General features: G+C 48.0%; 1 protein-coding gene across 5 annotated transcripts in view; it reads left to right on the top strand.

Moving 5' to 3' along the window:
- Positions 1 to 1034: 1034 nt before the first annotated feature.
- The window catches only part of PIGN (phosphatidylinositol glycan anchor biosynthesis class N), a 503276-nt gene continuing 490952 nt past the window's right edge, over positions 1035 to 13358 (top strand). For 4 of the 5 annotated variants that reach the window (XM_069730623.1, XM_069730625.1, XM_069730626.1 and 1 more), the window contains exon 1: positions 1035 to 1101. The gene's annotated coding sequence lies outside the window, so the exon portion shown is untranslated. Of the gene's footprint in view, positions 1127 to 13358 lie in introns of all 5 variants that reach the window. The other variant, XM_069730624.1, reaches the window with a different exon arrangement.

The following is a 13358-nucleotide window of genomic DNA, read 5'->3' as shown; positions in this document are numbered from 1 at the left end:
CTGCCATGTGTGCAGAATGCTGTAAGAAATTATAACTTATTTACAAGTGGCGTACCATAGGATACAACCCTTTCCTTTAAAAAAAAAAATGAAGAAATAAATTTAGTGATTTTACTATATTCCTGCTGGATTCATCGATTTTTCTGTGGACTGTATGCTAGGCTAGGGTTAAGATTGGCAGGGGTTACCGTAGGCTGGGTTTACCGTGGGCAGGGGCTACAAATGGACAGGGGCTACGGTGGGCTGAGGTTAACGTGGGCGGTGGCTATGCTGGGGTTACCGTGGGCAGGGGCTGCGGTGGGCAAGGGCTACTGTGGGCTGGGGCTATGCTGGGGTTACCGTGGGCGGGGGATATGCTGGGCTGGGGTTACCGTGGGCAAGGGCTACCATGGGCTGGGGTTACTGTGGGCAAGGGCTACCATTGGCTGGGATTACAGTGGGTGGTGGCTATGCTGGGGTTACCGTGGGCGGGGGATATGCTGGGCTGGGGTTACCGTGGGCAAGGGCTACCATGGGCTGGGGTTACCGTGGGCAAGGGCTACCATTGGCTGGGATTACCGTGGGTGGTGGCTATGCTGGGGTTACCGTGGGCGGGGGATATGCTGGGCTGGGGTCACTGTGGGCAAGGGCTACCATGGGCTGGGGTTACTGTGGACTGGGGTTACCGTGGGCGCGGGCTACATGGTGAAGCCAGTTTTGTGATGGAGGCAGAGGCTTTGCAATAGTTTTCCTGTGCTCCATGGACAAGCTTTCTTAGCCGTACACCCCACGCTGACATGTAATGGCTGCCTCTACACTGACATACCCTGATATGATGGAGAATAAGCGGGGCAGCCCCTTCATCACTGTACATTATACCCTATGGCCAGACGGATCAGCATTTGCCCGACACACAAGTGCCTGACTCCAGGCTGACTGTCAGTACTGTGTACAGAGGAGACGCTCCGGCCAATGTAGAATGTTCTAGGAGACGGGGGAAACAGGAAACTACAACTCCCGACATGCTCTGCTTCTTCGTGACGTCATCAGAGAGTGACCAGAAAATAACAAGGAAGGAAGGAACATGACAGGAGAAGCGGTGTGAAGGCTGCACGTGAGCCGGTGAGTGGAGGCGGCATCGTGTCTGGTACGTGGAGACAGCGGCTGGCGGCGACATAGCCTGCTCTCAGCGCTCTCCACAGGCCAGTGCTGGCTCTGTACTCACTGGCAGGTTCCCGTTACACCCAGTGTTTCTCTAGCTGAGGACAGGCTGTGCGGTGTGAGCCTGGAGACAAGCAGGTGGGCTGATGGCTGTGCCCAGTCACACGGTGCAGATTCTGGCTGATGTTTGTGACTTTGTGCCCGGCGTCTCTCATTATATATAGGGCATTTAGTCAGCACTGGTTATTCATTCTTTGTAGATAATAAAAGCACATTCTGCCAACCCAGCGGCCACAATCAGCCGATCAGTGGCCCCCGCCGCCTGTACTGCTGGCATCATGTGCAGAATGCTGGTACTAGTAGTTCAGCAGGCGGCCAGTGACTGTCACCTGCAAACAATGACCGAGAGGATGCGGCACAACATTGGGAAGATTTTTTTTTGTGTTATTTATGCACCAGGTTCGATCACTCGGATGAGGGTCCCGAGCAGCCCGCTCCTCCGGTAATGTAATCATGCACAGCCCCCATATCATGCCTGACATTGTCAGCGCCATTCTCCGGTTACACGCACATCTGCGTATATACAGTAGCTGAGATCCTCAGCCACAGAAGGTGGAGAGTGTGAGGCGCCATGTGTGTCTCCTAGCATCCATATATAATCCATATACAATGCGGTTTTATCATCAGCTTTTAGAAACAGGAATTCTGACATTGCAAGCTAGTTTATAAAACCAACTTATATACAGATATAGAAATATAGATACATATTAAAGGGAACCTGTCACCCCCAACATTGATGGTGAGGTAAGCTCACCGTCATCAGGGGCTTATCTACAGCATTCTGTAATGCTGTAGATAAGCCCCCGATGTAACCTGAGAGGAGAAAAAGAGGTTAGATTATACTCACCCAGGGGCGGTCCTGCTCTGATGGGTGTCTCAGGTCCGCTGCGGCGTCTCCCATCTTCATTCCATTACGTCCTCTTCTGGTCTTCATGCTGCGGCTCTGGCGCAGGCGTACTTTGTCTGTCCTGTTGAGGGCAGAGAAAAGTACTGCATTGCGCAGGCGCCGGGAAAGGTCAGAGAGGCCCGGTGCCTGCGCACTGCAGTACTTTGCTCTGCCCTCAACAGGACAGACAAAGTACACCTGCGCCAGAGCCGCGGCATGAAGACCAGAAGAGGACGTCATGGAATGAAGATAGGAGGCGCTGGAGCGGACCAGAGACGCCCATTTGACCAGACCGCAGTGGGACCGCCCCTGGGTGAGTATAATCGAACGTCCTCTTTCAGGATACATCGGCGGCTTATCTACAGCATTACAGAATGCTGTAGATAAGCCCCTGATGACGGTGAGCTTACCTCACCATCGATTTTGGGGGTGACAGGTTCCCTTTAATTCCACAGCACTTTCCAGCACTTTCCAGACATTATCATCACTGTCACCGACAGGGCTCACAATCTAGAATCCCTATCAGAATGTCTTTGGAATAGAAAGAAATATGTCAGTGAGATATATAAGAAGTGCAGTGCATGTGTAGTTTTCTGTGCTTGTATTTAGCAAATAAAAGAAAAAAAAATGTCGGGATCCCCCTTATTTTTGTTAGCCATCTGAGGGAAAGCAGACAGCTGAGAGCTGGTCTTAACAGTCGGCAGCTCTAAGACACCACATTACTAACCCCATTAGTTTCAATCAAAAAACACACACAGAGCAAAGTCCTTTATTTGTACAAAACACTCCCCGACCCTTGTTTACCTATTTTATTACCTTCAAAACATCAAATATTCCAAAGGGGTCTGCCGTAAATCCAACCCACGTCGTCCAACGATCTCCATCTTTGCTACATCTGGAGGGTGTGCTGAACGGTGACATGATGCGACCACTCGGCACATCAGCCGAACACACTGACCGTAGCATGAGAGCTCGTCTGCACTGATGTCATCAGCTGTGAACTCCGGTCACCTCCGTTATTAGCCAAATACACGTACAAGGGTATACAGGGCTCAGCATTCAGAGAACTGCTAGGTCTGCAGCAGAGAAATCTTTTTACCCTTCGCCACGACAGCACCCCACATGAGAGAGAGGGATCCGCCCATAGGAACAGGAAACCTACAGAATAAAAGGAGGCGGTCCCCTCTCCTCCTCAGTTTAGGTTTCCTGTTCCTACAGGGACCCGGCTTACCTACAGATGAAGAGGATCCCTGGGCCATGCACCCGCCTGCGCCGGTTTCTGTGGGAACGGCAGGGGCTGCGGTACCAGAAGCAGCGGCGGGGGAGCCCCTGCTTGCAGCCTCCCCCCTCATCTGGCCAAACATCCACGGTCCGGGTCCGGTCACCGTAGGTCCGGCCGGCACTGTGAGGACGCGCGTTCTGCAGCGGCCGGCTTAATAGCCTCTGGCGGCCGCATGGTGAGTGAGAGCGGCGCGTCTAACCCGGAAGTCGCGGGAGCACTTCCGGGTTGGTCCGGGGAGGCAGGAGAATGGGCGGCAAGTTTAAAAATGCAGCGCTAGCGTCGGGCCGGTGTGTGTGAAATGGCTTCACCGGCCGACGAAGCGCACCTGCCCGCAGTGCAACAGCGCTCTCCCAGCAGGGAGAGAAGCACGAGGAGCAGCACAAAGAGTGGTGGCCGACCTCCAGAGAAGAGTTCTACCACCAAACGAATTCCGCCTCCAGAACCGGTACCTGTCAGCTTCACTGGGTGAGTTTTTGAAAGAGTCTCTTCCTATATGCTGATATATGTTCCTCCTGTATCCTTCCTCTAGACTAAGAAAAGGACACACAAATCTAAGCATAAAGAGTGTGCTTTATGTACGCAGCCCCTCCCGGATGATTATGCCAAAAAACTGTGTGCAGAGTGTATCATGCAAACTCTACGGCAGGAAAATATCATGACTCCCTCAGATGTCAGAGCTATTATCCGAGAAGAGATGCAGGGTTTGGCGCAGACAAGTAGCGCCAGTACCCGTCAGCCTAGCAGGTCCCGGTCTCCGGTTAGTTCGGAGTCAGAGGGTGTATGTATTTCTTCAGACGAAGAGGGATCTCAGCCGAGCTCATCCGAGACTGAAGGGGGACTTTGTCTTCCCAACAGTAATGTGGACAATTTAATAAAATCTGTCAGGAGCACGATGGGGTGCCCAGATGGGAAAGAAAAGAAATCAGCACAGGACATAATGTTTGCGGGGTTAGGACAGAAGAAACGTAGGTCCTTCCCCGTCATACAAACCATCAAAGATATTGTCAAAAAGGAGTGGGACAAGCAGAATAGAGGGTTTTTACCATCATCCTCTAAAAGGCGCTATCCCTTCAGCGATGAAGACCTAAACACCTGGTCAAAGGTGCCAAAAGTTGATGCTGCGGTAGCCTCCACAACCAAACAGTCGGTCCTACCAGTGGAGGATTCAGGGGTCCTGACAGACCCGCTGGACCGTAAAGCAGAAGCTTTACTAAAGAGGTCATGGGAAGTCAATACGGGGGCGTTCAGGCCCGCCATATCTAGTACCTGTACTGCAAGATCTCTACTAGTATGGACGGAGTAATTGGAGGAACAGATTAGAGGCAAAACTTCGAGGGAATCTATCCTGCTGAAATTGCCTCAAATTAAAGAAGCAGTAGCATTCCTAGCTGATGCCTCAGTGGACTCGCTACGTCTTGCAGCCAGGTCAGCCGGCCTAGTCAACACAGCCCGGCGTGCACTCTGGCTAAAGAATTGGAAGGGGGACGCACAAGCTAAAGCAAAACTTTGTGCGATTCCCTGTCAGGGTGAGTTCCTTTTTGGGAAGACGCTGGATGAACTCCTGAATAAAGCAGGTGAAAGGAAGAAAGGCTTCCCTAACCAGTATCTTCCATCCTACAGGAGAGCCTTCAGGAGACGCCCCTTTACTAGGAACAAGCCGCTTGAACAAAGAGAGCGATGGGAGTCGAAGGACCCAAAGCAAAAAGGTGCCTTTTTTAGCGGGTCCCATAATCCGAGACGTAAATACCGCTAACCAGGAAGTAGGCGGCAGATTAAAATTTTTTCGTCCCCAATGGGAACAGATAACATCCAGCCAGTGGATTCTGGACATTGTGCAATACGGCCTTAAATTAGAATTTGATCGAATCCCTTGGGATTCCTTCATAATAACATCTCCAAAAGGTCAGGACCAACAGAGGGCTCTAGAAATAGAGATCCTATCTCTTCTATCTAAGAAAGTCCTGATTGAAGTTCCCCAGGATCAAAAAGGGAAAGGGTTCTACTCCCCTTTATTCCTGATTAATAAACCAGATGGTTCATTTAGAACCATCATAAATCTTAAAAAATTAAATTCTTTCCTGCGTAATCATACCTTCAAAATGGAATCCATTAGTTCTACCATAAAACTCTTATTCCCTAGGTGTGTCATGGCCGGAATAGACTTAAAGGACGCCTATTACCATCTTCCCATACATGCCGAACATCAGCAGTACCTAAGGGTAGCAGTCACCCTGGAGGGAAAGGTTCGTCACTTTCAATATGTTGCAATGCCATTTGGGCTTTCTATGGCTCCCCGCGTCTTCACTAAGGTGATACTAGAAGTGATGGCTCATCTACGCCAACGAGATACCTTGATAATACCCTACCTAGATGACTTTCTAGTGGTAGGAAGCTCTGCACTTCAATGTAAAACTCGTTTATCTAATACGATCTCGTCCCTACAGGAGTTAGGTTGGATCGTCAACTTCGAAAAATCTCGGCTGAATCCAGAAACCGTTCAGACATTTCTAGGAATCCAGCTAGACTCCGTAAGTCAAAAATGCTTTCTTCCTCAGTCAAAGAGGTTGACTATACAATCAAAGGTATCAGACGCAATACGCAAACCCTACATGACACTAAGGAAGGCCATGTCCTTACTGGGGTCATTATCATCATGTATCCCTGCTGTACCTTGGGCACAATTCCATACCCGTCAATTGCAGTACGAAGTATTGTCGGCTCAAGGGAAAGACGGTTATCTAGAAAGTAGAATAACTCTTTCCAGTAATGTCTTAGAATCGCTATCCTGGTGGCTAGACATGGACCACCTATCACGAGGTGTGCCATGGATAATAGACCCGTCTAAAATAATTACCACCGACGCCAGCCCTATTGGGTGGGGAGCACATATGGAAGACAATCTGGCCCAAAATACTTGGGATCAGACAGAATTAATATGTTCCTCCAACTGGAAGGAGTTAAAAGCAATAGAATGTGCCTTATATCATTTTCTTCCGCAGATTCATGGAACAAATGTAAGAATTTACTCAGACAATTCCACCGCAGTGGCATACTTGAACCGTCAGGGTGGTACAAAGTCAGGAAGTCTGATGACCATAGCTGCAAACATCTTTCAGCTGGCAGAGGCTCATCTAACATCCTTAACAGCCCTGCACATCAAAGGTGTAGAGAACATCAGGGCAGACTACCTCAGCAGAAACGAGTTGCGTCAAGGAGAATGGACCTTAAACAAATCCATATTCAGAAGGATAACAGAAGCATGGGGGATACCACAAATCGACCTATTTGCCACAAGAGACAACCGGCAAGTACAAAGGTTCGCTTCCCTGAACACCAGGGATCACCCAGATATGTTGGACTCTCTCCACCATCCTTGGCGGTTCAGACTGGCATATGCCTTTCCTCCAATGTCTCTGATTCCTCTAGTGATCAGAAAGATCAGGAGGGAACAGGCAAGAGTAATCCTCATTGCACCATTCTGGCCGAAAAGACCATGGTTCTCTTGTCTCCAGACCATGTGCCTATGCGATCCTTGGATCCTCCCATCAGACAAGGAGCTGCTGTACCAAGGCCCCTTTTTCCACCCGCAAGTGAAAGGTCTTCACTTGACGGCGTGGAATTTGAGAGGCAACTATTAAGTTCCAGAGGGTTCTCAACAGAACTAGTAAACACCCTCTTATTGAGCAGGAAAAGATCTACCACCCTAATATATAGTAGGGTATGGAATAAATTTTTAGACTTCTACACGGTACCGTTCACTAAGCAAGTTCCACTCACACCTATCCTAGAGTTCTTGCAAAAAGGCCGAGAGTTAGGACTATCTGTAAATACCTTAAGAGTTCAGGTCTCGGCATTAGGAGCCCTATATGGATGCAATATAGCAGCTAATAGGTGGATCTCCAGATTCATAAAATCTTGTGAACGTAGTAAACCGGTCCATATTCCCCGTCTACCTCCGTGGGATTTAAATCTAGTATTAGAGGCCTTAACAAGCTCTCCATTTGAACCATTAGATTCAATACCTTTAAAAATCCTAACATATAAAGTAGCCTTACTAGTAGCCCTAACCTCAGCTAGACGGGTTAGTGACATCCAGGCCCTATCAGTAGACCCACCTTTCTTACTGATATTTCATGATCGGATAGTCCTGAAACCAGACCCCTCATACCTCCCTAAGGTAGCGTCCACCTACCACAGGTCACAAGAAATATTTCTCCCTTCCTTTTTTGATTCACCTGTAACTCCAGAACATCATAAGTTCCACACCTTAGATGTCAGAAGAGCCATCCTGACTTACCGTATATACTCGAGTATAAGCCGAGATTTTCAGCCCAAATTTTTGGGCTGAAAGTGCCCCCCTCGGCTTATACTCGAGTCACGGTAGCGGTGGGGTCGGCGGGTGAGGGGGTGAGGGCGCTGAGGTATACTTACCTAGTCCCAGCGATCCTCGCGCTGTCCCTGCCGTCCCACGGGCTTCGGTGCTGCAGTTTCTTCCTCTCTTCAGCGGTCACGTGGGACCGCTCATTACAGAAATGAATAAGCGGCTCCACCTCCCATAGGGGCGGAGCCGCTTATTCATTTCTCTAATCAGCGGTGCCGGTGACCGCTGATAGAGAAAGAAGCTGCGGCACCGAAGACAGGAGGGGACAGCGCGAGGATCGCCAGGACTAGGTGAGTATAGCATATTCACCTGTCCTCGTTCCAGCCGCCGGGCGCCGATCCATCTTCCCGGCCGGCGCCTCCATCTTCCCGGCGTCTCTGCTCTCTGACTGTTCAGGTCAGAGGGTGCGATGACGCATATAGTGTGCGCGGCGCCCTCTGCCTGATCAGTCAGAGCAGAGACGCCGGGAAGATGGAGGCGCCGGAACGAGACGCCGGGAGCTGCAATCAAGGGAGGTGAGTATGTGTTTTGTTTTCTTTATTGCGGCAGCGGCGGCACAAATTTATGTGGAACATCTATGGGGCACAGTGAACGGTGCAGAGCACCGTATATGGCACAGCACAGCTATGGGGCACAGTGAACGGTGCAGAGCACCGTATATGGCACAGCACAGCTATGTATGGGGCACAGTGAACGGTGCAGAGCACCGTATATGGCACAGCACAGCTATGTATGGGGCACAGTGAACGGTGCAGAGCACCGTATATGGCACAGCACAGCTATGGGGCACAGTGAACGGTGCAGAGCACCGTATATGGCACAGCACAGCTATGGGGCACAGTGAACGGTGCAGAGCACCGTATATGGCACAGCACAGCTATGGGGCACAGTGAACGGTGCAGAGCACCGTATATGGCACAGCACAGCTATGTATGGGGCACAGTGAACGGTGCAGAGCACCGTATATGGCACAGCACAGCTATGTATGGGGCACAGTGAACGGTGCAGAGCACCGTATATGGCACAGCACAGCTATGTATGGGGCACAGTGAACGGTGCAGAGCACCGTATATGGCACAGCACAGCTATGGGGCACAGTGAACGGTGCAGAGCACCGTATATGGCACAGCACAGCTATGGGGCACAGTGAACGGTGCAGAGCACCGTATATGGCACAGCTATGGGGCACAGTGAACGGTGCAGAGCACCGTATATGGCACATCTATGGGGCACAATGAACGGTGCAGAGCACCGTATATGGCACAGCTAGGGGGCACAATGAACGGTGCAGAGCACTATATGGTTCACACCTATGGGGAAATATGAACGGTGCAGAGCACTATATGGCACAGCTATGGGGAAATAATGATCTATTTTTATTTTTGAAATTCACCGGTAAATGCTGCATTTCCACCCTAGGCTTATACTCGAGTCAATAAGTTTTCCCAGTTTTTTGTGGCAAAATTAGGGGGGTCGGCTTATACTCGGGTCGGCTTATACTCGAGTATATACGGTATATAGAAAGGTGTCAGACATGGAGGGAGAGTAGGGCTCTGTTTATCTCCTTTCAGGGCCACAAGAAAGGACATGGGGTCACGAGAGCTACCATATCTCGGTGGATCAGAGAGGCTATCTGCTTGGCCTATACGTCAAAAGGCGAGATTCCTCCAGTGGGTATAAAAGCGCACTCAACACGAGCCATGGCTTCCTCCTGGGCGGAACAAGCAGATGTACCGATCCATTTAATATGTAAGGCTGCAACTTGGTCTACACCTTCTACCTTCTACAACCATTATAGACTTGATCTGTCCACGTCTTCTGATCTGACCTTTGGTAGAGCTGTTCTTAATACAGTAATCCCACCCAAATAATGACTCTCTGAAAATCTCTCATGTGGGGTGCTGTCGTGGCGAAGGGTAAAAAGCCGGATTACGTACCGGTAATGCTCTTTTAATGAGTCCACGACAGCACCCATGTATTACCCTCCCTAAATTATGCACAGCTCTTTCCTTTAAGGTCACAAATAATGGTTGTATAGAGTTAAGAAATTTATGTGACTGAATAAGAATGAATACTAACACTTTTGCGGTTCCCCTTTTTATACTCTGTAACTAAACTGAGGAGGAGAGGGGACCGCCTCCTTTTATTCTGTAGGTTTCCTGTTCCTATGGGCGGATCCCTCTCTCTCATGTGGGGTGCTGTCGTGGACTCATTAAAAGAGCATTACCGGTACGTAATCCGGCTTTTTTTTAATCTAAACTGCCGTCCAATAAGTAATATTTTATTGAAATCGGCGTCTCGAGCTGCTGACAGATGTTGGCAAAATCTTGGAGACAGACTCTCTCATTATCACGTTGATAAGGAAAGTGGAAGAATGGAAATCTTTTGCAGAAAACATAAATAAAAGCCTGGATCCTTTTTCTCCTGCTAGGCCGGGTGTACACAGTGGGTATCGGTTGCAGACTTTCTGTCGTGGAGTCTCCACTAAAATTCAACAAAGTGCAGTTCACCGGAGGGGCACAGCGTGTTCACCAGATCAGGGTTTGCAATAACAGGTGGTTTAGATTGTGGATTCTCTGACATAAAGTAGGAATTGAAGCACAAATCGTATAAGAAAACCCCTCAGCCCTTGTTTCTTGACACTGCCACTTCTAATGATTGTCACTGGGGTCACCTTATGACCTGCATCCTACACTGATGTCGCTGTTGCATGTGACTTTGCCTTCCGAGTCTTCCATGTTGCATACCATGTGCCACTCTCATGTGATCTGTCTGTAGTAGCACCGCCATGTCGCCCTAGCCTAATAAAACCACAAGATCTGCACAAAATAGCCACCCTATGTGAGCAATTCCTGAATGGCAGCATTCGGGTTACTCTGGATTGGAATTATTGAGATTGATCCTGTCGCAGTTCCTCCTCTGTGTGGTGAAAGACAGCTCAGCCGTCCTATCAGTGCAGTGAGTGACATTCTAGTCGCCCAATCAAGGCCGGGGCATGCTGGATTTACTACAGGTGTCACCTGTTCTTATTGGCTCCCAGGTTATTTAGCTGGCTTTCTGCCTCTTATCTCTTCCAGTTGTTGTGTTGCTCAGTGTGATGTGTTTGCTCTGTGCTTTGAGTTTTAGTATTTTGATCTTTGTTGACTAACCTTAGATTTGCCTTTGACCGTCCGTTTGCCTAGCCCCTTTGTCTTTATCCTTTACCTTCTTGGAATTCTTATCTGACTATGCCTTTGCCTTACCCCTCAGTTTATGATGGCTTTTGACCTTGGACTCCTTGACTTCCCCACCTCACGGCATGAGTAGTGACTAGCGTCATAGCTCCTTTACATATAGGTAGCTCTGTGTATTTTCTTAATGCTACCTAAATGAGCATTTTAGTGACCCGATTGTTAAATGTCTAAAGCTTCAGTGATTTATAAATCCAGTTTCTTCCTCTTCTGCTATTGCTGTTTCCCCAAGCATAATTGGACTTTGTAAACTGAATGATAAATGACTTGTTGCAAGTAATGCAGCAGAAACTCTGTTCTTCCCTAAGGCTGTGGCTGATGGATGTATCTGCCCTGTGTGCCTGGGCTACTCTCCCATTAGCTTGTGTTATATTGCCACCTAGTGCTCAGTTGGCTGTACTGCACATTTCATTATAATGAAGCTGTGATTTTAGGTCATCATTAAACAGCCTTTATACAGATTTTCAGGGCTATTTATTTAGAAGGTTCTACACGTGCACTACATCTTTATTACATGCTTGTCTCAGGAACACAGTTACACAAGCAAAAAACTACAGAAAATCACACCAACTTTGTGTATGACCGCGTTCCCATGTAGCGTAAATGCTGCATTTCTCTGCTGCTTTTTTTTTTCTTTGTGTTTCTTTGCTGCTTTTAAGTGTGTAAATAAAGTGGATGAGATTTCATGAAATATTCTGTCTACTGTGCATTTAAAGACATTGTGAAATTGCATGTTTTTTCTCTGTAGGCTTTTATGGGGAGCATGTAAAAATACATAGAAATACGGTAGTTTTCTGTACTAAAAAAAAAGCATTGAAAAGTGCAGCTTTAAATCTGTGCCAAAAACACACCAAGCAAAAAGGAAATCACAGCAAAAACGTAATAAACAGAAGATTGATATTGTGTTTGATGCTGACGCCTATGTGTGTACATGGCTTATATGTTTTATGTTTGAGTTTAAGGGCTTGTTCACACGCTTTTCTTTTTTTGCCATTACTTTTCCTTCCTGTTTTTCAAGGGTAAGAAATGCTGCACTTTCCAGTCTAGAATCTCAAGCACTTGCTGCTTATTTCTTCCTTGCGGAATTGCACATTGAGTTTTTGCAGCAGATTTTCCTGAACTAAAACCTGATTGTAGGTTTTTGATGCTTTTTTTACTTGCATTTTTTGGGTGAAAAATGAGAATTGACATACTGCAAATTTGAAAAAAAATACACTTTTGATAGTTAAAATCCACAAGGAAAAAAAAAATGTCATGTGCTGGAGATTTTCAGAAATCTTGTTCACTTTGCTGGTACTGTAAAGTGCAGCATTTGTTACCCTTGAAAAACACGTAGCAAAAATACAGCAAAAGCGCAGCATGCGACGAACAAGCCCGAAGCACTTTTTTTTTTTTTTTACAAATCTGCAGCGTGTTGTTTTTTAAGTGTCGTCATGCTTTTAATTGAATATGAAAAAACATGCATAATATTGCATAGAAAATGCATGTAAAACCGCTTAACCCCGAAGCCTGTTTTCACCTTCTAAATTTGGCAATTCTGACCACTGTGACTTATGAGGTAATAACTCTGGAACACTTCATCGGATTCCAGTGAGAGTGAGATTTTTTTTCTCGTGACCTATTGTATTCCATGTAAAGGTACCGTCACACTGAACGATATCGCTAGCGATCCGTGACGTTGCAGCGTCCTGGCTAGCGATATCGTTCAGTTTGACACGCAGCAGCGATCAGGATCCTGCTGTGATGTCATTGGTCGCTGCAGAAAGTCCAGAACTTTATTTCGTCGCTGGACTCCCTGCAGACATCGCTGAATCGGCGTGTGTGACGCCGATTCAGCGATGTCTTCACTGGTAACCAGGGTAAACATCGGGTTACTAAGCGCAGGGCCGTGCTTAGTAACCCGATGTTTACCCTGGTTACCATCGTAAAAGTAAAAGAAACAAACACTACATACTTACCTTCCGCTGTCTGTCCCCGGCGCTCTGCTTCTCTGCACTGTGAGCGCCGGCCAGCCGGAAAGCACAGCGGTGGCGTCACCGCTCTGCTTTCCGGCTGGCTGGTGCTCACAGTCAGTGCAGGAAAGCAGAGCGCCGAGGACAGACAGCGGAAGGTAAGTATGTAGTGTTTGTTTTTTTTACTTTTACGATGGTAACCAGGGTAAACATCGGGTTACTAAGCGCAACTCGATGTTTACCCTGGTTACCGGCATCGTTGGTCGCTGGAGAGCTCTCTGTGTGACAGCTCTCCAGCGACCAAACAGCGACGCTGCAGCGATCGACATCGTTGTCGGTATCGCTGCAGCGTCGCTGAGTTTGAAGGTACCTTTAGTGGTAACATTTGTTCGAAACAACTTGTGTTTATTTGTGAAAAAAAACAACG

Source organism: Ranitomeya imitator, chromosome 6 (genome assembly GCF_032444005.1).
Source record: "Ranitomeya imitator isolate aRanImi1 chromosome 6, aRanImi1.pri, whole genome shotgun sequence".
Classification (NCBI taxonomy): Eukaryota; Metazoa; Chordata; class Amphibia; order Anura; family Dendrobatidae; genus Ranitomeya; species Ranitomeya imitator.
This window is presented reverse-complemented; position numbering and strand designations above follow the sequence as displayed.